Raw genomic sequence first — 27813 nt, forward strand, 5'->3', positions numbered from 1 at the left:
CCTTTCAGCAACACACACCCACACAGAAAAAGAGTAGTAAAAGGGGTCAGGACTTTTTTTCTTAGAGTTTGCCTTTTATGTGTACCTGAATAAATAAGAAATTTATAGTCTCATAAAATTTAAGGTGTCAAGACCCAAACCTTTTCTTTAAACAGCAAATAGATGCAATGTTGCAAAGTAATAACAGATTAATTCTGCATTTCAGAGGTTTTTTTAAGTGCTCAGTGCCTGCACAAAATGCTAAAATGTACTTCTAAAGTAGAAAAATACTCTGCATGCCTAAGATTTCTTCCTATCTTCTGTTTTCAATTATTTATTTTATGATAACTAAGCAAGTCCAAATGAGAAAGAACATCTATTCATTCAAAGCAGTGAAATGTGGAGGAAAAAAATACAATTGTGTTTTATATAGGCATGGCCTATGTAATACATTTTTTAATGATCAAGAAATACCCACAAAATTTGGTAATATACCATTAATGTGAATTGAGACCTTGAATTCACTCATGGAGGACATCTTGAACTAATAAAATACCTAGCAAGCAAAAAATTAATATCAATTAATATAGGTCATGATTATTCATTAAAATGTTACTTCCAGAGACAGCTCATACTTTTGAACCCTCCTGAGAATCTTCGGGTGCAGTGATCATTCTTATATCTAAATACTTGCTGCAGAATATGTTGAAATGTATAATATGTATAAATGTTGCCTTAGAGACAACATAGAAGGTCCAGGGATGCAGGTGGACCTCAGAGATAAATGGAGTCAGAAATGTGAATGCTGTCAAGTGTCCCAAATGGCTCATCTTTTGCTGTAGGCCCCATTCTCTTCTACAACCTTCTTGCACATAGCGGCAGACATGACCACCTCAACCCCATCTCCAGAGTACATGGACTCCCATGTCTCTGTTCTTAGTTCTAAAATTCGAGAGAAGGATCAGCTGGACAAACACCAGGATGGGAAGGAGCATTTTCCAGTGAAAGGCAGTGCTCTTCTGGACAATACAAAACCACAGATGTCAAAATAGTCCCTAAATGTTCATGGTCTATTCGGTGAGGCATTGTAGAGAAAACTACATAGAGTATTGCTATCCAAAGGCAATATATGATCTCTTATCAAAAAGATGTCATAGAAACCATGAAAACATTATGCCAAGTGAAAGAAACCATTCACAAATGAGTAGGTATTGTATGATTCCATGTATGTGAAATGTCCAGAATAGGGAAATCTGTAAAGACAAAGCACAGATTAGTGGTTGCCTGGAGCTGGGGTGAGGTTGGGGAAACAGAACTGGGGAGAGACAAGGGGTGGTTGCTAAAAGATATGGGATTCTTTGAGGGTTGGTGACAATGTTCTAAAATTGGTATTGGTGGGACGCCTGGGTGGCTCAGCAGCTGAGCATCTGCCTTCGGCTCAGGGTGTGATCCTGGAGTCGCGGGATTGAGTCCCACATCTTGCTCCCCGTGTGGAGCCTGCTTCTCCCTCTGCCTGTGTCTCTGCCTCTCTTTATCTCTGTCTGTCATGAATAAATAAATAAAATCTTTAAAAAAATTGGTTTTTGGCGATGATTGTACAACTCTGTAAGTACGCCAAAAGCCACTGAATTGCACACTTTAAATGGGTAAATTGTATGATATCTGAATTTACCTCAATCAAGCTGTTTAAAAGAGAAAACAAGGTATCAAATATCACAGAAAGATAATGTTCAACATTGAAATCTTTGTTTTAAAAATTGTGAAACTTCAAGCAAAGTCATTAAGGTGTTAAAGTGGTAATAAAGAAAATAATTTGAAAACTAAAATAAGCTTATAAACAAAATAAAGACGTATGCGGTTGGAACGAAGGTGACCAAAATAAGGATTGAACAATGAGTAAATATGAGGGTGGTAAGTTTGAGGGTGGAAACTGAATTTTGAAATAAATTTTAAATCTGCCCTTTCTTTCTTACATTGTTTCTCGAAGTACAATTAGTACACAAAACAGGTTTTTTAACCTTCAATTTCCTACCCATATGCTATTAATTTTCTGGCACACACATTGATTACTTTTAGAATGAGTGAAAATGAGAGTGTAATTTGAAGAAACAAAAGAAGAGAGGGTGACTAGAAGTAAAAAAATAATCATATATTTTGCAAGAGCGTAAATACAGAAAGCATTAGCAACTTTATGAAAACATTTAACACCTAATTCTATGTGTGAAAAAATTTGCAGAACCTCAGCCATCCCTTGAAGAACACTAGCAGACCCAGAGGCCATTCCCTGTCCCCTGCCTGGTGGAAAGTGAAGCTCTCCCACATGGTGACATTCCCTGATGTTTGTATTCATTGGTTTGGAAAGAAAATTTTCAGCCATTTTCCCCCCATGATCCTCCCCTCGGCCCAATGACAAAGGCAGAGCAGGGATTGCTTTTTCCACCATGTAGATGAATCAATGGAGGTCCGAGCGAGGGACACTTGTCGCAGAGCAAGAGCATATCCAGGACGCACCCTGCTGTGTTAGACATGAACTTCTCCTTTAATGGATAGTTCAAAGAGATGGAAATATCAGGGAAGGATCTGGGGTAAGGGGGTTCTGGGGGCCATAGCTATTTACCTATTGTGCGTCATGATTTTAACAGCCAGTACAGCCAGCATTCTAGGTGGTGCCTACTGAGTACTCACCCTCTTCCCATGGAATATAGATCGAAAATATCTGATATTGACAGTAAACGTTGTGACCGGTGAGGCTCTGTACAGCTGAATCATATAAGGACCTAGCTTCCCATGGGCCTATATAAAGAAGTTAGAAACGTTTGCTACTAATTAGCTGCATTAATTATACGGAGAAGGGAAGCGGCCTTAAAAAGTGGCCTTCCTCATCTCCTTGACAGCTTCAAGTCAGCCACGACAGTTATTGGGGATTCTCAACAGAGTTCATCATGCTTCTATAACAGAAGACTAATCAATCTTGGGAACCCTACGACTCAGTGATTCCCATGTAGAGTAACAGAGAAGAGCTCAGCTTCCAGAGTCACATTGTCTGGGTAAACCACGGCTGGGTCTCTTACCAGCTGTCCCTCTGTTTCCTCGCCTATACAGTGGGGGTCACGGCCTCTATCTCATATTTCTGAGAATGAAATGAGCAAATGTATGTTAAATGCCCGAGACCCAGGAGGTGTTCAGTAAATGCTAGCTATTATTATTGACTGTAAGGACAAATCCACCAGAATTGAGGACTTTGGAGATGGAAAGGGGATTATCATCATCCAGATGACCCAGAGATAACTCTAATTGCTACTCTGTCTAGGATGAAGCTATTTTCATCTGTAACATCGATCTCTTCTTCTATATCTCTTGAGAGCCAAGGAAGCATTGGTGAACATCTAGTGAACTAGATAATTAGGCATTTTCTCTAACTCATAAAGTGAGGTGATGTCCAACTGTTTACCCTCAGGTCCACTGATGTAATGGATACATTCTACTTGTTACTAAGTAGAGAATGGAATCTATGGAAAAGTTTGGAGGAAATAGCATTTCTGATGTTAGAAGCTGTAGGGACAGGAGGGGAATTACGAGATGGATGAGGTAAAATGCTATTCAGGATGCTTCTTTATGAGGCAAAGATATTCCAAATAAAAAAATTAAAGAGGCTTTTTATGATTATTGAGGATGATATGCCCAAATGGATCATGTTTTAAAACTTATAATGGATTACATGCCTAAAACTAAACTCTAAGACAAAATAGACATCCTAAATTCTACATGAGAGCATATCTGGTGTTTTACAAGGAGAGGAGGATTCTTGAAATGCACTTGGCCTTGGCCGTGGGTGCAGGCTGGCAAGCCTCAGCTCATGTAGCCAGATGAAAACCACGCCCCAAAACCTTCCTCTCCAAATATGCTTCCTCCTTCATCCCCACTAAAGGAGTCCAATGGAATCAAGAAGAGGATGAAAAAAAAAAAAAAAGGGCCTGGCCCTAAAAGACATTTCCATCCCTGATCTGTTTGCAGGGACTTGTTCTAGTCATGAAAGTGTTGTTCCTGCTCAGTCCTGCCCTGATGAGTGAGAAGAATATCTTTCCAACCTCAGGATAATTAAGGTATTTCCTCCCTGGTAGAAGGATATGTAGAGAAGCTGTCCCTGAGGGAATCAAAGTTCAATCTAACAAGCATCAGGGTAGCGTGTCTCAAAGTGTTCTGAAGAACTCTGAAGGCACTCTAAGGGCCCCTCTCTCTCTCTCCCTCCTACATATATGCATATACATCACATGTATCATTTGAGATAATTCTAGCTGCCATAACAAACAAACCCCAAAATGAATAATGACTCCAACACAGTAAAAGTTTATTTCTCTCTCCGATGAAGTCCAAATGGGGAACACAGAACAGACAAAGCATCCTTCATCCTGTGCTTCTGATGGTCTTTCCTTCATGACTTTCAAATTGTCCTGCCTTATCTGCATCAAACCAAAGAATGAGAAATAACACAGAGAAGTAGACATTGTCATGGGTTGAGCCATTTCTGCTCACATTCCATTGGCTAGAACTTAGTCATTCAACCTGATATTATTACAGGAGATGAGAGGAAATATGGTCCAGATGTAGGCACCAGGAAGAAAACGGAACAGTTTGGTGAATAACTAGGTGGTTTCTGTGTATAGATTATAGCCCCATCCCCTTTGATTTGTCCCCCCTCATATACCTGGCCTTTTTCTATTTTTTTTTTAACCTGGCCTTTTTCATAAGACTTTGCAGTGTCCTCTCCTTGTACGGTGCCATACTTACCTTCCTCTTATATATGGATGTGGTCATACGACTTGCTTTGGACAATTTATTGAGGCAGAAGAGACTGTGTACCCTTTCTGAATCTTGCCTTAAGAGGCCTTACATGTGTGCATTTGCATTCTTTAAGTCTAAGCAGAACATACCTAGGTAGGCCGGCTAGCCCCAAGACAAGGACAAGAGACACGTGGAGAAGAGCCAAGTCATTCTAATCTAATTTAGCCCCTACTAAACCCCCACACACACTTGGCCCACTCTCAAGTACATGAGATTAGTTATTATTATCCACTGAGTTTTATTTATTTGTTTGTTTGTTTGTTTGTTTTTATCCACTGAGTTTTGAAATGGTTTGTTATGCAGTGGATTTTGGCAATAGCTAACCGTTACATTCTGCTCCATCACGTCTCAACAACTTTAGTTTTTAAACTCTGAAATAGAAATCTACAACAGTGTGGTGGCTCAGTTGGTAGGGCATCTACCTTCAGCTCAGGTCATGATCCCAGGGTCTGGGGAATCAAGCTCTGCATTGGGCTCCCTGCTCAGGGGGGAGTCTGCTTTTCCCTCTCTCTCTCTACCCCTCCTCCACTCGTGCTTACTCTGTCTCTCAAATAAATAAATAAAATCTTAAAAAAAAGAAATTTACAACACAGTTTCACTAGATATATCACAACCAACACTCTAGATATCACTATAGATAGCATTCCTCTCTTCAAGTAAGTCCTATTTAAAAAGCATATCCTATAAATCAAAATTAAAATAATTTCAACTTAATTTTAGATTACCTAACAAACCTTTGGCTCAGACCAAATTGAAATGTAAGTGTCTGTTTTTAAATACATCAGTGCCTATATTGACAGTTAATGATTTGATAAGAGGAACTAATACATTGTGGGAACTTAATCATATTGAATAATATGGTTTATATTTACCACCATTTTTAATGTATGATCTTAACCTACTTGATAAAGAAAAATTTCAGAAGGTTTCATAAAAAGAACATTGTTCCAAAAGTTCCAAAAACATACTTTAACTTTGGTTCCTATGGACCATCTTGAGGAGTAGTTTATTCATTCCATAGACAGTGCTTCAACAGAGTTGCTATGTTCCGTACTTCCAATTCTCTAGAGAGATCAAGAAGACACACTTTGCTTGGTTAATGTCTAGCAGGGATAACAGTATGGATAACAAGTGTCCACCTTGGTTGCAATCAGATGGGGGTGGGAAGGTGAGGGAAAGGAGAAGGGAAGAGGGAGACAAAAGGAAGAAAAGGTGGAGATGACACAACACAAGGATGGCTATAGGACCAAAGGAATGGACAGATCACAGAGAAGGGTATATGAAAAGTACTGGCACCTCAAAACATGCCTGCGATGACTGCTAGAGGACTCCAGGCAGGGGCCACAGTATATACAAGAGGCTGAAGCAGAGAGGATATGCCTCTGTTATCTGCCTTCAATGCTCTTTGGTCAGTTTCTTTATTATTATTTCTTTCTGTCGCTATGTCCCAGATACTCAAGACAGAAGTTCCCCTCCTCTGAGCTCTCTGATCTCCCTTGATTTATCTCATTCTATTATTTGTCACGCCATAAATGCCTCTCTACAAATCTATATCCCCCAGAAGAGTAGAAAATCCATGGGGAATAGAGACCATATCTACTTTACCCACTGTCCTCCCAGCGCTAACATACCTGACGTGCGGTAGGCGTTCAGTCGGCATTGCCAGAGTAGTGAGTGGCAGTTAGCTGTTGAGCCCTGTGCTTGAGGAATCATGAATATCCACGTAATATCTACATGTACTATTCACAAACACTTCCAATATTTACATGTTGCATTTGCGAACATCTCATTCACTTCCAATTTATTTCAGAGAGATGCTATTTTACTTTAGTTCCTGAAAATCCTTGGAGATTCTGAGCCAAACTATTAAAAGATATCTAGATAAGTAAATTTTTAAATGTACAATAAGCTCTTGTCAGCCTTGAATTGATTAGAATGACTTTAAGAATATTTCCACTGATTAAATGATCATAACTGCCATTTCATTTTCATACATTATTTATCGGTGCAATTACAAAATAAATAAAACACCATATAAGAAATTAAGTTGTAATGTGTTGCCCCTGGAGATTTCATGAATTATAGTAGTTACGTTTCCTTCTGAAGTAACTAAGAGTTTATACCCCTGAGGGTTATTGTTTACAAGGAAAGTAACATAATCTTTGGGGGGAATCTATCTTCTCTTCTGATTATAAAAGTAAAACCTATTTACAGACACTTTGGGGGAAAATAATTATAAAGAAGTACAGAGAAGATTGGATTAAAATACTGAACTAAGAACATCACTCTAACTCAAAATCCCTTGAAATGGGAGAAATATACCGCTTGAAAAGCGTCAACACAAATAGAGCTAGAAAACCAAAAGGCGTAACATCAAGAAGTCATAAAAGAATTCCCACAAAGTAATAAGCATAAAGATCAGATTGGCAAAGGACTACACATCCAAAAGCTGCAGGTAGGGAGAAAATTACTGCAGAAATCCTAGCAACACCAGAGGCCAGACCAGCTCAGGGTCCACACATTCTAAGAGCAAAAAGAGACATGAGGAGGCCAATTAATTTTAGGACAATGGGGCTGGGCCGTGGGTCAGTCTGTCTGGGGAGGGCTTCTAGCACCAAGGTTGGAGGGAGAGGGACAGATGCAGATCTGCAATATCCCCCAAAGACCACAAGGAATGCGGCAGGAACAGCACACTCCAGTATTGGCTCTTTGCTAAATTCATATAAACAGCTCTGCGAATTGGGCTTCTGATTCTGTTTGGCAGCTCGTGATGCCAGTGCCTCCAGCACCTCAACTATTCCTCTCTCCAGAAGACAGTTTTCCCACACAAGCTGCCTAGACACAGGCCACGGCCAGTCAAATATGAAAGGTATTTTTTTCAAAATTTTGTCAATACTCTTCCTTCCTAGTCATAACCCAATCAGGAAGCAAAAATCACACCACGTATTTGAACAGTGCTGCTGGATCAGAAATAGGGTATCGCAGGCCGGCTCTCCAAGGGTTAACTGCACGCCGCGTCAGCTGGGAAGAAGTACTGCTGCCAAGTGAAGAAGCCTGGAGGCCTCTCATCAGAAGAGGAAGCTAACAGCCGGGAGCAAGTCCGGTCTGCTCCCCCACCCCACTCCGACAACCCCTAAGAGCACAGACAACCAGAACCACTGCAAAAGCAGAAAAGTGGTTTGAAGAGTTCCAGCTTCAGCATCACAAAGCCAAACATCAAAGAGTAGATTTGGAGCCAAGAGACAGTAGGTTAGTCACTGGCAAAACCACCAAACAGAGTAGGGGAGGAAAACTTTTCCCCTACCCTCTTAGGTTCTGCGACTGGGACCTTCGAATTCAATTGATGGAGAACAGATTAACAGGAGAAAAAACATACCGATTTTTTTAAAGACTGATTTATTTATTTATTTATTTATTGGGTGGAAGTAGGCGCACTAGGAGAGGGAAAGAGAAACTCAGGCAGACTCTGGCTGAGCCTGGAGCCTGACACAGGGCCCGATCCCAGGAACCTGAGATCAGACCTGAGCCAAAGCCAAGAGTCAGACACTCGACCGACTGCACCACCCAGGCGCCCCCATACAGATTTTATTTGATGTTTCCATCTGTACATTCATAGAGGGTTTCATAGCAAGTTAGTGCAGAGCCAAGTAGCAGTTAAACTCAAAAGGACAGAGAAGGGAGCCTATGTGCCCTTTGAACAGAGGGTGAGAAATTTTGGAGAAGTGATCAGACAAAGGAAAAGGATTTTGGACTTCTACAGGTGGCAAATTGCTTGTACATCTTTTTCTCTAACACTCACGTCAGCACGGTTGCCCTCGGCTGCCTTCCTCTGTCTTTTAATCTAATGTCCAGTGTCTAAAGATTTTTCACTTCTTCGGTTAGTTTTTTAAAAGTGGAGTCTTCACAACAGGTATAAAAATCAATGAAACACTCATTTCAACCTCCTTGTTTTGAGAAGTCTCTGGTCCAACAACATATACAATAAGTTTTAGTTGCTCGATACAACTTTTGTCCCCACCACAATCCGACTGAATCAAGCAATAAGTGTTTTTCTAAATTTCTGTATGGTATTTTGGCCCCCACATAATTATTTCTTAAATCAATAATGATATATTAAAATCTCTGTGCTAGTGAGTGAAAATTTGTTCCACAATTTCTTTTCCATCATACATGTTTAGTCATTCTAGCATTAAATTACTTCTACCGAACTTAGAAAATTTTCTTCTTTTATCAGTAAATATTGTACCACAAAACCCGTTATGCTTGTTCTTAAGAACATCGTGCTAATACTCTCTATCTCTGTCAATGTTCCACATTTTCTTGTTTTTGTAGAAAACTATCAATTGTTTGTTTATTTATTCAGCCTTTTTTGTTCCAGTGTAGTAACTGCCCGTGAGCCTTTTTGTGTGCAAGTGACATTTCATGATCGTAATTAAATCTTCATTCAGGGAAGAATATGAAGTTTCAGGGATTTCTTCTGATCTGTTCAAGTTATGAATTTAATTAGAATAATTTCCTGACTCATTTTCTTTTACATTTTTGGCCACTAAATAAATCCTCATCAAATAAGAATTTGTGATACCTGTTTGCAGATCTTACATGGGTCATGTTCAGTGGAGATCTGTTCTCTTTCATGCTTTCAATGTCTAAAAACTTGACACGATTTCTTTGAAAACTTCTTTTTTTCGGCTTTTTTCTTATTCTGAGTTACACTTTTATATTATCAGTTTCAACTTCTGTATAATGTAACCTTGTACTATGAAATAGTATTTATCTCTTACACACAGCCCAATCCTTCCGGGTTGCCTTTTTTCCCCGAGTGTACTTTCTTAAATATTTTTTTTTTTTGCAATATTATTGTGGTAAATTATACATAACATCAAATTTACCATCTTCACCATTTTAAGGGTCACAATTCAGTGGCATTAAGTACATGCACAGTGCTGTGCAGCCATCAACACTATCCATTTCTAGAACTTTCTTATCACAACCTGAAACTGTACTCATTCAACAAGTCTCCATTCCTCTTTCCTCTTTAAGCCCTTAGCAACCACCTGCTACTCCATGTCTCAATAAATTTGACTATTCTAGATGCCTAATATAAGTGGTATCATACAATAGTCATCTTTTTTATGGCTTGCTCCACCTGACACCAATGTCTCCAAACATTTAAGGATGGAGAATATTGTGTCTTACACATTTTGTTGATCCAGTCATCTCTTGATGGACATTTGGGTTGTTTCCACTCTTTACTGCATCCCTGTTGTCCATTTTGGGGGTGTAGCCTAGGAGTAGAATTTCTGGCTCATATGGTATTCTATGTTTAACTTTTCTAAGAACTCCTGGTTGATTTTTTAAGTACATTTTCCCTACTGCACTTTTTATTTCTCTTAATGAACTTTAGATTCAGATTTGTAAAGTTTCATTAAAATTTTCTAGGAAATTTAATTGGAATTTTATTATTGATAAATGAATAGAAGAAACTACATTTTTTATAATATTAAACTCTTGCACACAGCAACTTAGTATTTCCCTCCATTTATTCAGGTCATCCTTTCCAACCTTCATTAAAGATCTTCAACATTCTCTTTATTTCAAATTGTTTTCCTATTGTAAATGCAACATAAGAATCTCTTTAAAATCCTTTAGGAAAAGATCTATTTAGAAATAACAATATGAGGTTTAATTATTTCCTGTATTTTAGATGTTTAAGGTTTTTTGACTTTTGCTGTTATAATTTAAGAAAAAAAGATTATTATATATAAATCTTTGGCTACTTTTCAGATCTTTCTTTTAGAATCTTCAAAATAGATTCTGTATATTTGAGGATCCGAGAGAAGAAACAATTTTAAGGTTCTTGAAGGCATATTCTTGATACACCACTTCCTGTTGTACTAAAAATAAAATTTAAACTCTCCACTATTGTCTACATAGTCCTCCCTGACTTGGGCTTGCCCCCCTTTCCAATATAATCTCCTGCTACTTTCTTCCTAGTCCCCCACAGGCCAACTCTATGGCCTCCTTTCTGCTTCTAGAACACGTCAAGCTTTTGCCAAAACTTCAATGGACCTAACATAATAGAAGTTTATCTCATACTCCCATAAATCCTCTACCTTGCAGCTGCAGCATCTAGAACAGATGGTCTCTAGGAAGGCTGCCGTAAGGAACACAGGTTCTTAATTACCTTGGGCCAGTAATCAATGTCATGTCTACTCATAGTGCATTGACCAAACCAGTCATAGGACCCAGCCTAACTGCAAAAGAGTTGGAAAATGTCAAGGAGGGTATGGAACATTTGGTGAGCCCTGTCTGACTCTGTCAAAATGGCCATAATTTGCCTTTCTTTTATGTCTCTCGGCAATGAATATCCTTTTATATATTTGCTAACTATTAATATCATGTTTCATGAGTTGCTTGGGCATGTCCTTTCTCCAGTTACTTACAGGAATTCCTATTATTTTCTTATTTGCTCATTGGAGATATTTATATTTTAAAGCTATTTTAGAATTTCTTAATGATTCTACTCATTACCTGTTCCAATTTTTTTTATGCACTTGGCTTGCATCTTAATGTTATGCATTTTGCTAGAACGGAAAAGTTTTTCTTTTAAAATAATAATCCTATTTTCTTTTCATTAGATCTAGCTAATAAGTCTATGATTTTCCTTTTTAAATTTTTCCGTTGCATTTAAAGTTTAAAAGTCATTTCCTACCTAAATACCACACATTTACCTTTATCTTATTTATGATTTGACTTTTTACATTTAACTTCCCAGTAAAAAATAGAAAACAATTTATTGCTAGCATATGGGAAAAACAATGAGGAAGTCCCCAAGACTGAAATCATATAACAGATCAGAACAGAGGTATGCATCATTATCTATTACCTTAGACAAATTGGCTAGTAAAACTGAAGCTTTATTTATTGTACAGGGGAATAGCAGAAGCTAAAAGGAGTAGCAGAGAGATGCAGTCCAAGGAGGAAACGGACACATCAAGCTATCACCAGCTACTAGAACATCCAACTTCCTTTCCCGTTCTGATTCCAAGTTCTTAATGTTCACTCCTAATTGAGTTTTCTTCCCATGCTGCTTGCCTACAGGGATAGAATACATGGACTAAAGACACAAATATCCAGGCTGCCTGTGTTACATAAGAATAAATTGACGTTCTAGTTTGCACACCACTCTTATTTGTTTAGAAAAAGTCAATTCCCAGGAGCCTAGTTACTTTACTTACGCTTAGAGTTTAATTTCAGAGCCTTAAACACAATGATAATACCCAAATGCATTTGGACTTGGCTAGAAATTACCGTCTTTCCTGGGCAGAACCACTGCATGCATGATTGCTTTGAAGACCAATACACTTCATGAATTCTTTGTTCTTGCATAAGGACCCTACTAACCTTTTCTGAATTATTTCAGATTTAGTATTTGTGCTACCAAATTGAACACATAGATTATATTTAAAGCCTAAATCAAGGGCCAATGTGTCCTTTGGCAAACAGGCCAAATCCAGTCCATCGTAAATGAAGCTTTACTGAAACACAGCCTTGCCCATTCATTTACATATTATCTATACCTGCTTTTACTCTACAATAGATTTGAATAGTTGTAACAAATAGACCACATGGCTTGCAAAACCTAAAATGCTTATTATTTGGCCCTTTACAGAACAAGTGTGCTGACCTCTATTCTAGGGCAGTGGTAGAGCAATAAGATAAAAAGAACCTAGATCCCCTGATGAGCTAGTATGGAACCCCAGCCATCCTATATGGCTATGGCTCATCTTCAGCTGGATATTACAGAGAATTACATTTATATTGTATTTGTGCCCCTGGACTTTTGTAATATTAAAATTAATTCTCAGGTACCACAGTTGACTATCACATAACAAATCAGTTTGGAAACAAATATGTATCAGTCACGCTAGGCTAGGTTATGCTGGACTCATAATAACCCTTGAAATTTTAGCTGCTTACAAGAAACAGGTTTATTTCTCACTCATGCTATATGTCTGTAGACTGTGAGTGAGCTGCTAGTTCTGTCCCATGTCTTTTTACTGCAGAGCACAAGCTGAGGGAGTCCCCACCATTTGAACCATTACTTTTGGTCTGGCAGGGGGAAGGAACATGGAAATCATGAACTCTTTTCTTAAACCTTCCACTTAGATGTGACGTCACTTTTGTTCACCTTCTATTGACCAAAGTAAGATATCTACTGTAGCATATAATATTGAGGCCCTGCCCCATGGTCCTCGGTCATTTGAGTTCACCTAGACTACAGTGCAATTCTCAGCAAGCTGACAGTTTCCCAACCCAAATGCCTATTTCTCTTTTTTTATTCTCAAGGGCTTTCACTAATACCAGAGTTTGTTCCACACATGAGGGCCCTTGACAGGATTGAATATTAGTTACCCATAGATTTCCCCCATTCCTGTGTCCCTCCCCCATTTCCTCATTTTTGTTCCATAAGATCACTTCACAAATATTCTATGCTATATTTAAGGCTTTGTCTCAAGGTCCACTTTTATAAGAATTTAAAGTAAGATACGTGGCCACATTTTTCACAGAAATTAAAAATAATCCTAAACTTATATGGAACCACAAAAGACCCCAAATAGCCAAAGCAAAGCAGCCCTGAGAAAGAACAAATGTGGAGGCATTGCAGGTCTTGACTTCAAACTATACTACAAAGCTATAGTGATCAAAACAGTGTGGTACTGGCACAAAAACAGACAGACCGAATGGAGTAGAATAGAGAACCCAGAAATAAACCCACACATATATGGTCAACTAATATTTGATGAGGAAGCCAAGAATACTCACTGGGGAAAGAAGTCATCTCTTCAATAAATGGTGTTAGGAAAACTGGATACCCAAAAGCAAAAGAATGAAATTGGATCTCTATTTATGCCACTCACAAAAATTAACTCAAAATGGATCAAGGACTTAAATGCAAGATGTAAAACCATGAAACCCCTAGAAGAAAAACATAGAGAAAAAGTTCCTTGACATCAGTCTTGGTGATGATTTTTTAGATATGACACCAAAAGCAAAAGAAAAAAAGCAAATATCAGCAGGTGGGACTACATTAAACTAAAAGGCTTCTACACAGCAAAAGGAACAATCAACAAAATGAGAAGATATCCTACAGAATAGGAGAAAAGATTTGCAAACCATATATCTGATAAGGGGTCAATATCCAAAATACACAAAATACATTCATCCAACTCCAACAACTCAATAGAAAAAAAAAATCTGACTAAAAAATGGGCAAACGACCTGTACAGACACTTTCCCAAAGAAGGCATACATATGGCTAACAAGTACCTGATAAAGTGCTCAACAGCACCTATAATCAGAGAAGGGTATCTCAAATCACAATGAGATATTACCTCCTACCTGTCAGAATGTCTATTATCCAAAAGACAAGAGATAATAAATACTCACAGGCATTTGAACCATTGAACCATTCCTATTGGTCTGGCAGGGGAACCATTGTGCACTGTTGGTGGGAATGTACATTGTACGGCCACTATGGAAAACAGTATGGAGGTTCCCAAAAAGTTAAAAATAAAACTATCATATAATTCAGCAATCCCACTTGTAGGTATAAATACAAAAGAAATGAACTCACTATCTTGAAGAACTATATGCACCCTTATGTTCACTGAAGCATTATTTACAATAGACAAGACTTGGAAACAATCTAATTGTGCATCAGTGGATAAATGGATAAAAAAATATGGTATTTACCTAAAATGGAATATTATTCAGCCATAAAAAAGAAGGAAACGCTGCTATCTGCAACAACATGGATGGATCTTGAGAGCATCATGCGAAGTGAAATAAGTGTGACAGAGAAAGACAAACACTGCATGATCTCACTTAAAATGGAATTTTAAAAAGCTGAACTCCCAGCAGTATTAGAATGGTGGTTGCTAGGGGCTAAGAGTATGGGGCAAATGGTGAGATATTGGTCAAAGGATACAAACTGTTATAAGATGAATAAGTTCCGAGGATCTAAGGTACAGCAGGATGACTACAGTTAACAATAGTGTAACTGTTGTAATACACCTGAAAGTTGCTGTGAAAGTAGAGCTTTCATGTTCTTACCATAACAAAACATCAACAAATGGAAATCACGTGAGGTGAAGGATGTATGAACTAACCTTACTGTGATAAACATTTTGCACTATATGCGTGTATCAAATCATTGCACTTATGTACAATGATTACTTACTTCAACTTAGGTAAAGTTATATGTCAGTTATATTACATCTAAGCTGGAGGGGGAAAAAAAGATTCATAGCCATGCCTAATTTCTAAAGAATAGGGGAAAACCAATTCAACAAGACTCCAGAATGAGAACAGCTCTACTGACCCCCACAGCTTTCCGGGCCTTTCTAAATTTAGTTCCTGAGAATCAAGTACCACGTGTTGCAGTCCCACTAGGCTATACTTTGCTCCCTTGCACACACCTTCACTTTTCTGCATCCATGACATTGGTCCTGTTATCCACCTGGATCACTCTTTCCTTCCTGTTTTTAATGTCTGTAATCCAGATTACTCTTTAATTTAAGACCCAATTTAAACACCGCCTCCCTGCTGTTTTATCTGATCCTGCCCACTCTTTCCTACCTCACAAAACAGGAAATAATATTTCCCTGCTCTAACACTTAATAGGCTTTTACACTTCTCACTTCCTCCCTTCATTGCCTACTGTCTAGTTTTAATCAGTTTTACCTAACTTAATCTAAGTATAGACTTCCCAAAGACATGATTTTTTTTCCTCCATTCATCTTTATCTTTCCCATTGCCTAACACGAAAATGTAATAAAGGCTGCTGGTCCATAACTGACTGAATAAATCACAATTTTCTTCAATCAGAAATATACCACCCCACACCTACTGAGCTAACCAGAACACCTTTCCTTATCAGAGGTTAATGCAAGGGAAAGCTAGTTTCTGTTTGTGTACAAATATCTGACAATTCATTTTAACTTCTCTCATAATAAATGACTGATTTCAGAGAAGTAAACCATTTTATTATATATTTTCTTCTTTTTAAGATTTTATTTATTTATTCATGAGAGATACAGAGAGAGGCAGAAACATAGGTAGAGGGAGAAGCAGACCCCCTGCAGGGAGCCCAATGTGGGACTCGATCCCAGGACTCCAGGATCATGCTCTGAGCCAAAGGCAGACGCTCAACTGCTGAGCTACCCAGGCATCCCTATTGTATATTTTCTATCTCCCAGAATACATCCATATTCTTCTTTCATCCATTTGCGTTACATGCAAACTTTTGAAAACAGAAATGAGCATCTTCATCTGTGTATACAACTTGGGTCTCCTAATATAAGAGATGTGAATAACAAGAAAATCTTACCTTGTAACATTAACTTCATGTAATGAATTTGGAATGACACATAACCTAGAAAGACAATAGGCTTATCTTGAACTCCACATCAAACTTCTTAGATGTTTGAGTAAGCTTTGTGCTTTAAAAAAAACAAAAACAAAAACAAAAAAACAAAAAACAATCAACTCACTTTTTTAAATGGGGGAGATAACTATCATATAAATGTAATACTAACCCTGAAGCAGATAAATGGCCCCCACTCTTAGTAGACTTTCCTGCATTGCACTGATGATGGGATAGCCCCAGGCGTGGAGAAATGTATTCCTTTAACAATTATTGATTGAATTCCTGTTATGTGCCAGTCCCCATGCTAGGCCCCGATGGTGAGCAACAAGTACAGTCCCTGCCCTCAAAGAACTAACATTCCAGTGTGTGTTGGAACGAGAACTGCCCTGACTCTAGTATTTATTAGCCGCATGATCTTGGGTAAGTACTGTGTCTATTTTAACCAATGTTTTTGTGGTTTATAAAGGGGAGAGGTTATCCAGCAGCCTCAACCTCTTGCTGAGGGACTCAAATGAGATGTCCAAGTGAGTCTTGTCTTAGATATCATTGGTTGTAGCTGCCAGCAGGAATGAGTACATAGATGGAGATTATGATGGGCCCCCAGGGGTTACTAGAGTTATTTTCACATTTTCTCCTAAATCAAGGTCAGGTAACTCCTTGCAGGCCATGCCAGGGAAAAAGGCAGCTGGCTTCAGAAACTGTCTGCCTGGAAGGAATCTTAAACATTTCCAAAGGAGAAAAAAAATACAGAAATATACAGCTGGTCCAAATTAGGATATGTTGTCTTTTACAAGGCCCAGCCCTTACTGCCCATTTAGAGAAACCAGCCACATGGAAGAGATGGAATATTTGGGGAAACACGGAGGGGAGTCAGGGAAAGGGTAGGCTCATGGCTAGTTGTCTTAGTTAACCTTGACTCATCCCTTTGATTTGGACTTTGTTTATTGTCCCCAGCACCAGTGGAAGGTCCTTTCCCGATCTTTTCCCAGGGGCTTATTTTATGAAGAGCCACAGTGGGGGGAACATCTTTAAAGTGTTGGTTTTATCTGAGGGAAATAACTAAACAATATACATATGCTTTTCCTGGGAAGTATCCAAAGCCACAGAGAAGGTGCATGCACCAGAGCAGTCAGTATTTCTAAACCTTCCCCCCACCTTAATGTACCCCTTAATGAGAAAAAATAAATTTAATATAAAATTGAAATTTATATTCTTTCTAATTTTTATTTTTATTAAATTTTTCCCTAATGAGAGAACTTAAACACTGAGGACTATGATTTCGTAAGTCTGGATTGAGCTTTGGAAGGCCACAAACTAGAAGATCTAATGTAATGTCAAAGGGTTTTTAATCTCCCCAAAACAAATTCACCTCTGCTGAAAATGTGTGCCCTAGAAGAGCATGAAGGATTCTGCTCCTTGAAGATTAACGAATCTCCTGTAGGCATTTCTCCCTCACCCCAGGCCTGGAACCATCTCATGTCCAGGGGCCCCAATACCCCTGAACATGTGAAGCTGAGAGAATGGCCCTGTCAGTGTCCTAGGATAGACGTGTCTTAGGAGAAGCTGCCTGAAAGACTCCCTAATCTTAAATTAGGAAAAGAATAAAATAGCAGTTAAGTCAGCAACACAAAGAAGTTTCACAAAGCAATTTAAGTTGAAATGCCAGATTGATTCTTTGATATTTATTTTACACCTATTGTATACAACACTCTGCGGTAAGACATTCCACCGAGCGTATTGATAACAATGCCAGGCTTTGGTTAGCCAGCTAGAGCTAAAATGTTAGGAAGTTCTATGAGCCTTAAATTAGAGGTTGGGAGAGGCCTCTATGGTATTGGTACAAAAAGCCATTTCTGTCTTCATAGGCAGCACTTCAAAAATGGATCCAGCAATTCATTTCTCTAGGACATTTTTTTACTTTGCGACCCTGAATTGAAGAAAGTCCTCAGGGAAACAAAGGTAGTGAATCCCTATACCAAATTCATTTCACCTTCATTCCAGAAAGCCTAAAAGGAAACTAATCAAAGGGTACAGGAGGTCTCATTAAATTTGGAGGGATGTGGGGAGGAGCAGAGCCTGGGCATATACTGTTCTGTGCAGCTGAGCTAATAACATTCTGGGGCAGAGGACCAAATGTCTTCACTGCTTACAAAGATTTATATTTTTACATAAATTTTAAAAAACGAAATGCCATTTCTTTGTCTTCCTGACTTCATCTCTCAGTGAAATTTTATACTTTTGCTAAAGATCTGATACTCCAGAGAAATTAAAATCAACAGAAAAATTAATGAGCCAGTTTCTTAGGTAACTATGGAACTCTGTAGGGGAATTCTGTGGAGAAACTGGGTTTCTTGGGGATATAATTAAAGGTAATTCCAATCTAGATGTGAGGCACGGGAAGCTAAGGACAAATACTGGGTGTCAAATCTCAAGTTGTGGGTGGGAAGGAAGGGACGAGGAGGAAACTGCAGATAAAGCAAGCTATTAGGAAGATAAACATGTAATCGTACGATGTTACCAAATCTGCCTTAACTTTATCAAGTCTTTATTTCATATCATTGGGCAAAACAATTCTTAATTCACAGGCAATTTTTTAAAAACTTAGGGGAAACCAGACTGCCAAAATTATTCCACGGGGATCTCAACTTCAACATTTAGGAATGAGGCAGGCAGCATTTCATTATCACAGTCAAACACATGTCAGATGATAGATAACATCTCCTGGTTGAGATTTCAACTGTATTTTATTAGGAACTGGGCAGAAATATTAACTTGTACTGACTTGAGAGTTATTTAGCACCTTCAGCTAGTACTTATTCAAAATGCCAGAGGGGAAACCATTAGGCAGCTTTTCCAAATGAGCAGAACACCCTATTGGGATATTGCAGACATTTGTATGTGGAAAAGCTCAAAAATGTAAATGAAGAAATTTACTCATGCGTTTATATATGGGGAAGTCATGTAGATTTATTTGCAGATTTTTTGCAGTCCCATTTGTGGTATCTAAGTAGAAATAAATGTTACTTGACTGGCTTTTAACCACCATGGAACAATCGAGATTTGTATGAACCATTTGGGTGCACTCTGCTTTGCCTCCTGGGGCACTTTCTGATAATGCCTTAGATTTCCTAAGCAAGAAACCTTGAAATTATTTAATTTCATTGTTGGTATTGCTTCTATAGTTCCATCAACATTATCATTCACATGGGAAAGAAAGATGGAAATTGTCAGATCAAATTCAGTTTTGTAATACATATGCTTGGAGTCATAAACAACTAGGAAAGAATAATTTATCAGACACCCCAGCTGTTGTGACACAATATCAAGTGCAATAAATATTTAAAACAATTTGATTAGTGTAGAAAGTCAGTCTGAATAATACTTGAATCAAGAAGTGTTTTTAAACTGAATATTTCCTGGTCTACTTGTTTCAAATCAAGTAGACATTTTGCCAAACCTCTGCTTCATTTGGTGTTTTATGAACATACCTCTCCAGTTGGGTCTGTCCAGGTGAAGTAAGATAAAAAGATAACTAACATTTGCCAACAATTATAAGTTTAGTTTTGCAAGAAAAGTCCTATAAACTATATTTCCCAGATTTTTCCAAACAACTGGATTTTAAGTCAGTGATTTTTTTTAAAGATTTTATTTATTTATTCATGAGAGACGCAGAGAGAGAGGCAGAGACACAGGCAGAGGGAGAAGCAGAATCCACACAGGGAGCCCGATGTGGGACTCGATCCCGGGATCCCAGGATAATGCCCTGGGCGGAAGGAGGAGCTAAACCTCTGAGCCACCCAGGGATCCCTTAAGTCAGTGATTCTGTTAAAGGTGACCTGGATAGTGTATGTAATGAAATGTGATTTTAATTTCATATCATGCATAACTTACAGCATGTTTATAAATCTGAACGTGCAAATTGGTGGAGGGAACAGCAGAGGGAATGCCCTTTGTCAGACCGATGCCTTAGTTTTTGGTTTGAAACATAGTTCATTCTTAAGCATTATGTGGACAGTTCAGGAAGTTACAACCTGGTAAATGTCAGTGCCTTGAGTTGTGGCAATGGGTCTCAATCAGAACACCTGACAACATGTGAGTATCACCACTAGGCAAGTGTAGAAGGTCCAATGGGCAACTAGTGTGTGGAGACTAGGAAGCCACTAAACATCCTACAGTGCACAGGACAGCAGCCCAAGACAAAGAATTGTCCAGCCCAAATGATCAACAGTACATACCAAAGGCAAGAAACTCTGGATTATGCGGGTGGGGAAGATACACAACTGGTTAGACTTTCTTGACATCTAACTGCTGAGTCTCAGAACATGTATCCATATGATCAGGAGGTAGAGAGAAGGGATAAGCACTGAGCTGGGGGTTATGAGATATTTCTAGTCCTTACTCTGTGAAGGTAATAAAGACAGACATCATGATTTAAAATTTAAAAACAACAAACTTAATTACAGTATTTATAGGAGCTCTGGTTTCCTCATACGTTAAGGAAAGACCTCTAAGCTTTACATTTCCCAGAAGCCTTATAATTATACTTTTCCATCATGCTAGATATAAATTCTCATGTTCATCATTTCATTTGCTGAAATAACAGCATAAATATTAATTATGTCGTGATTAATACCATCTGCATACTATATTTAATTTGGGTTCTTTGAAGAAAGCTACGATCCTATGAATGTTTGGGATTCTCCAAGAGATAAGTAGCCTCTCCACCCATCAGTTGGTGGAGGCTACATTCCATCCTCTTGAATCTAGGTTGGTCTTTTGATTTGTTTTGCCCAACAGAATGAGTGTCATTATGGTGCTACTTCTGGGTCCAGGCCTAAAGAGGCCTGGCACCTTCTACTTTGACAGTCTTTGAGCCAGGTGTAATATTATAAGGAAGTCCAGACTAGACTAGTGACATTAGAAGCCAAATGAAAAGGGTCCTGAAGCATGAGAGGCCATTTTGAATGTTCAATCCCAGCCAAGCTCCCACCTGAATGCAACTGCATGAGTGACCCAGTCAAGATCACCCACAACAGAAGAACCCCCCAGCTAAACCCTGCCCCAATCCCTGTCTCACAGAATGTGACAAATCATACATCATTATTTTAAGCTATTGCATTTTGGGATTTTGTGTTTCAAAGCAATGAATAACTGAAACAACTTTGCTGGCGACTCAGAGAAATCTTCACTTCATCCTCACTTACTAGTGATTTAATCTTCTCTTCTAGGGACAAAAAGAAAAAAAATAGAGGCCTGACTCTCCTCCCAGACTGTTCAGTGCCCCAAATTTCTTTTTCCCCTAACCAGAAAGAATTTCTATTGTAACCCAGTTACTAATTTCCTCCTCCAACTTATTTACTTAGCTTTGCTGTGGAAGTTAGTGTAGTGTTACTAGAGAGCTCAGGGACCCCTACGGTGCTATTCCAAGTCCCTGTTTTCCTAATGCTGCCACAAGATGAGCCGAGTTTTACCTGCTTCTTCCAACGTGTGCAAAATTTAGTCTACTCACAAAATTCAATCAATTCAGTACAATCAACTCACAAAATGGCTGAACCATACCTGTGAATCCTTATTTGTTTCCATGCAAAATACAGGCAGCTAACTTTTGGAACACTTGAATCTCCAGAATGTTTTTGGCTTGGCTAATACTGGGAAGAATCAAATATGGAAAATAAGCAATAGGATTCCAAGTGCACTTTTGTCTTAACTCAAGTGGTTTCATGTGAAAGTATAAAACCCTTAGTACAGCAGGCAAAGGGTAGGCCTCAAAGATGACTCACCATGCCATCCATGCTTCCACCATGGTCTGCCTTTTGGTGTCCTGCTTCCGTGAGAGGAAAACTTTACTAGCCAGACTGGTGACCAGTTACCCTGAGCACAAAGACAATGGAAGATCTCTCACCCCTGCTAGTCACCTAGCTTTGCCCTTTCCTTCTCATTATTTTTCACTGGAAAGTTCTGGTGGGAATACATAATAATTAGAACATTGATAAAGAGAGCCATTCATCCAATAAAAAACCATCTTGTCTAATTAAAAAAAAAAAAACTCAGAGTTAAATTAAAAGATTCTCACCCTACTCTAGAGTTCAAGAAGCCCCACCTCAAACACATAGAAAATCTAAATATTATGTTTGAACTAGCCCTGGGCTACAATGTCCCACACCCCTCTTCTCTATCCTTGAACTCAAATAGCTGTATTTTGGTTTTTTGAACATTTTAATTACATCAAACAGTATGATTCACCTGGTATTTTTATTGTAAAACACCCCTTCGATGCTGCTGAATTGCTTTCTAAAAAAGGTATTTCAATTTACACTGCTACCAGTTTTACCAAAATCCTACCAAGACAGAAAATAATTATTTGAATACTTAAGACTGGTTTCAGAGGTGAGAAATAATATTTGCCTATTTTAATTAGCCTTTTTTGATAGAGACATATGCACGGTATTCACCTCATAAGAATCATATCGGAATCAAATTATCTAGACAATTGGACACCCTGAGTAATTAAGACCAAAAGAAATCGAGATCCCTTAAATTTCCATACCTTTCCACTTAATAATTCTTAAACTTTACACAACTGGAAATTTATCCAGTTGAAATAATTAAAAGGGAAAAGTTATGAGGGCAGAGAGGGCTGATAAGGCCAGCATATAATTACTTAGTGAGTGCAGTAATGTGCAGTCAAAAAGAGACAAGTCACTCCTCTCTGAGTTCTTTGACATACGGCAGGAATTTTAAATTGACTAGTCTAGCTAGTAGGCAACTGTAATAATACCGGGCAGAGATAAGGGAGCTGTGGGGGTATTTTTGGAATCCCAAATCATGAGAGCAGATGAGATTACACAAAAGATTACACAGATGAAACAAGCCCAGGATTAAGCCAGCACTGGCAAGAACACGGTGTGGACTTTTAAAAGATGCTGAACCACCAGAGAAAGGCCTACAAATAGAGCCAGGAAGGCATAGGACCCCCTGCGCCCCAGTAGGAAGGGTCTGAGACAAGGTCAGAGGCAGGGAAGATTGTCCAACCTCAAAAAGCAGTGAGGTTAAGGGGTTTGGAGAGGAAGAGGCAACTTTGGGACTTGGATGTGCAGGGGCTGACACTGACAGGGAGAAGTGGGAGGTGACACAGCTATTGGAAGGCAGGATTGGAGAACGCAGAACACATCACCCCGGCCTCAAATAATTTACAGTGCCTTGGAAACACCTCAAGGCCATGCCAAGGTCCAAGATTCATGGCATCGAGTGTTATCAAGAGGCCGAGGGGCAGGAATTCAGTGGGCATGCTAGTGCTAGAAGAAGCTGGAATTGGGTACAAATGTGTGACAGATGCACCTGCATACCAGATGGTAGGCCCTGGGTGCTGGTCCGGCCCTCCCGGTGCCAGTTCCTGGCAGGGTGGGCAGCCTCAGCCTGCTGGAGAGAGTGGGGAGGGAACCACGACTAAGATCACTCCTGGCTCCAAAGACCTGTGTCCTAGGACAGGAGAGTCCTGTGTGAACTGGAAGGGGCGGAGGAGAGTGGGTGTCCAGGCAAACAAATAGAGAAAGACGTGTATCCTTGCCTTTTTAATAAGAGATACTAAGGAATAAGTCAAACTACCACTTAAATTGTCCCTGTGCCAGCCACTATAGGAGTATTTCTTTCTTTCCCATCTGCACAGCTGGTGTACCACCGACGAGGGTGAGGCCATTGAAGAGAACTTGTAAACTAACCTATGCTCTACATCAGACGTTGCAAACTAGGGCCCATGGGCCTCATCCATCTACCGCCTGATTTTTGTTCATCGGGTCTTCTGGAACACAGCCACGCCCACTCACTACATACCGTCAATGGCTGCTTTCCTGCTGCAAAGGCAAAGGTGAATAGTTGCAACAGAAACAGTATGGCCTGAAAAAACAGAAATATTTATTATGTGGCCATTTTCAAGAAAAGTGTGTCAAGCCCAGCTCTAAAGCCATGGTTCTCCATGCTGACAACACATTGGAATCCTAAGGAGAATTTAAAAAAATACTGATGGCTGAGTCTCTCCCTCTGAGACTTTTTTCAATTGATCTCAGGAATAACCTGGACATCAGGGGTTTTAAAAGGTGTCCCCATCTGCATGATTCTAATGTGCAGCCAGAGTTGAAAAATCATCATTGTTGTGGATTCCCTGAGGCTGGGTCTATTAGATCTTCAGAAGGCAACATACCCACATCACATCTTAGTTCTCTGGAAATGAGTTAAAAGCTACCCTTAGTATTTATCTCTCTGTTTCCTACAAGAAATGATATCATAGTGTTCACTTAAAGAGCATTTCTCTCTCTTTTTAGCAACAAAAGCCAAGCATTGACTATTCTGTTTCTCAATAGCTCTGATAAAAGGACTCATTCAATAAAATCTTCCTAAAATTCAGTGTCAAGGGGAAAAAGTGACTCCAGATAAATTTGTAAACTTCCTTTTACTGAACAGCTAGAGCTGTAAACACCAAAGTCCTTCAGGTTTTATCTTCATTGCCAGGAAGTGAATATGGTCCTTAATGGAAGGAACTAGAATCAGTCCAGGTGTCTGGAACATCTGTGTCTTTCATCCTTTTATTTTTTTTTTGTTTTTGTTTTCATCTTACTTTTCATTGTTCCATTTGTTTTATCATTAGTCAATTACTCAGATTCTTTTTTAAAAGAAGACAAATAGTAGGGCAGCCCGGGTGGCTCAGCGGTTTAGTGCCTGCCTTCGGCCCAGGGCATGATCCTGGGGTCCCGGGATCAAGTCCCGAGTTGGGCTTCCTGCATGGACCCTGCGTCTCCCTCTGCCGTGTCTCTGCCTCTGTGTGTGTGTGTGTCTCTCATGAATAAATAAACAAAATCATAAATAAATAAATAAATAAATAAATAAATAAATAAATAATAAATAATAAATACAAATAGTAAAAACAAATATACATTCATTTACTTCATTAAAATGTGCTGGTTTTAAAATATGTCTGCAAATTTTTTTATCTCTTGCCATGGAGGAGTGGGATCTATGTTCTTTCCACGTGAACCTTGAGCCAACTTTAATGGCTGGCCTACTAATATGTTAGTGAAGCCATGTGCCCTCCAGGGCTCAGTTGCAAAAGATGATGCCATTTCTACTTCATTTGCTGGAACTACACTGGAATCCACAGCCACCATGTAAAGCAGTCCTACCACGCTGGGGCCGCCACACTAATTCAAAACCCAAACTAACCCATGCAGAGATACAACGTGGAGAGAGAGATGTCTGGCCAGACCCCATGTATTTTAATTTTCTGCTTTTCCAACTCCAGCCATGTCTGGCAACAACCATCTGAGATATTCATGTTAGAATCACCTAATCATTTACTCTCCAAATTCCTGACCCACAGAGACCATAAAAGATAATAAAATAACGGCTGTTGTTCTAAGTCACTATACTTTGGCACGGCATTACTAGGCTGCAATAGGTAACAGTAAGTGTACCCCCATTAACAATAATATTCCTAACAACCTCTAATAAAGGAGCCTTCTCGATTCCCCTTATAATCTCATCTGTTGTCACAAACTATCAGATGGTGGGAAAGCTTATTCACTCAGGAAGGGATCAACACTGGATACTAAAATCATTAGTGAAAGGTTAATAGAAAAGTGGACAGTATCACCCATAGATTGTTTGCTAATAACAAAAGAGAATATCTTCCCTTACAGTTGACAGATCTGGCCTCCACCAGCTGTAACAGAGTAACCAATGTGGCATCACAAACGGTGGGACAGACAGCCAGACATCTCCATACCTCCTGATGGGATATAATATGAAGTGTACAGCATCATGACCTATGAGGCACTAATACCAAAATGCTTAACTTGAATCTAACCTAGTCTTTAAAGTTAACTTGCTTCATACAGAAATTACAGGGAAGGGAGAAACTAGATAAACAACAATATGAGGAAGCCATCAGACAAATCTATGATGTGGGACACTCTACAAAATATCTGGCCTAATTTCTTCATTTATAAAAAAGAGAGGGACTGTTCTAGATTGAGAGACCTAAAGGACATAACAGTCCAATGCAGTGTCATCTCTGTTTGTATCCTGGCTCAAAAACATCTATAAATGACATTGTGAGGACAACTGGGAATATTTCAATCTAGACAGGTTATTAGAGATATTAAGAAAATAGTGTCAATTTGGTTATATGAGAATGGCATTGTGGGTATGTAGGAAAATGTCCTCTTTTGGAGATGCATGCTGAACTATTTAGGGGTAATGTGCTATAATATCCATAATTCACTTTAAAATGGTTCAGCAACCGGGATCCCTGGGTGGCGCAGCGGTTTGGCACCTGCCTTTGGCCCAGGGCACGATCCTGGAGACCCAGGATCGAATCCCACATCGGGCTCCCGGTGCATGGAGCCTGCTTCTCCCTCTGCCTGTGTCTCTGCCTCTCTCTCTCTCTCTCTCTCTCTCTCTCTCTGTGACTATCATAAATAAATAAAAATAAAAAATAAAAAAAATATTTTAAAATGGTTCAGCAACCAAAAAAGAGATGGATGAAACAAATATAAGAAATGTTAATCATTGTTAAATCTGCATACGATATTTATTCTATTCTTCCAACTTGTCTGTATGTTTGAAATTTTTCATGATAGAAATTTTTAAATGCTTAAAGCTTTGTTGAACTTTGTTTAAAGTTCACCCAGCTATTCTAACTTATATGACTCCTGCTACAATTCAAATATATATTCTCCAGACAGAAAAACAGTTGAGATCCACTTGCCTCAATATCACCTGTTCTACAGGCTAATTTGGTTGAAAGGAGCAGCCACTCCCCTCTCCCTGAAGCTTCATGGAGAAAGATAAGAAAAGCAAACTTGCTATTGGGCTCAAATGATCTCATGAGGACTCTAGGACAGAAACAGAGAAGATCCAGTCCTGGGGGAAAGGGATTACTTCAAGATTGCTCAGATCAAGAGTATTTCCAAAGTCAGTGTAGCTATAGGGACAGATTCCTACCATCCCTCTGCCAGAAGCATCATTCTCTTTCTTTCTCTGGCTCATTCTCTTGTTCTCTCCATCTTAGGAAGTTCTGTTTCTCTCTGCCATCACAGCTTCCCCAGCTCTGACTCTGCCTGCAGGATCTTTCAGCTGCAGCATCCACATCCAACTGGCAATTATCTTGTGTGTTTCTTAGTTCTGATTCACCAGAGCAAGAACCAGATTGGCCCTACTCATCACTGTACAGCCTTTGATCAGTCCAATCAGTCGTGGCCAGAGAAATTGGATAAAGTGATTTTTTAAAAAGTTTTTTTTTTAATGGCTCCTGAGGCATCAAGGGCTTTAGATGGGTAAAGAGTACAGAGTTGTGGACAGGGCAGACAGTGATAGCATCACTGAAACATCCTCTTCTCTGTCCAACAGACATTTTTGTGAGCTGCAGGAAGCTTTCCACAAGGATCTAAGGAAGATATTCATGGGTTTGTAGACTTTGCCACAGGATCATTGTGTCCCATGAGATCCTGGTCTAGCTCATTATCATGAAGCAAAGATGCCTCAGAACATAGGCTTTCCCTGTCACTTTG

Source organism: Canis lupus, chromosome 1 (assembly GCF_011100685.1).
Source record: "Canis lupus familiaris isolate Mischka breed German Shepherd chromosome 1, alternate assembly UU_Cfam_GSD_1.0, whole genome shotgun sequence".
Taxonomy (NCBI): domain Eukaryota; kingdom Metazoa; phylum Chordata; class Mammalia; order Carnivora; family Canidae; genus Canis; species Canis lupus.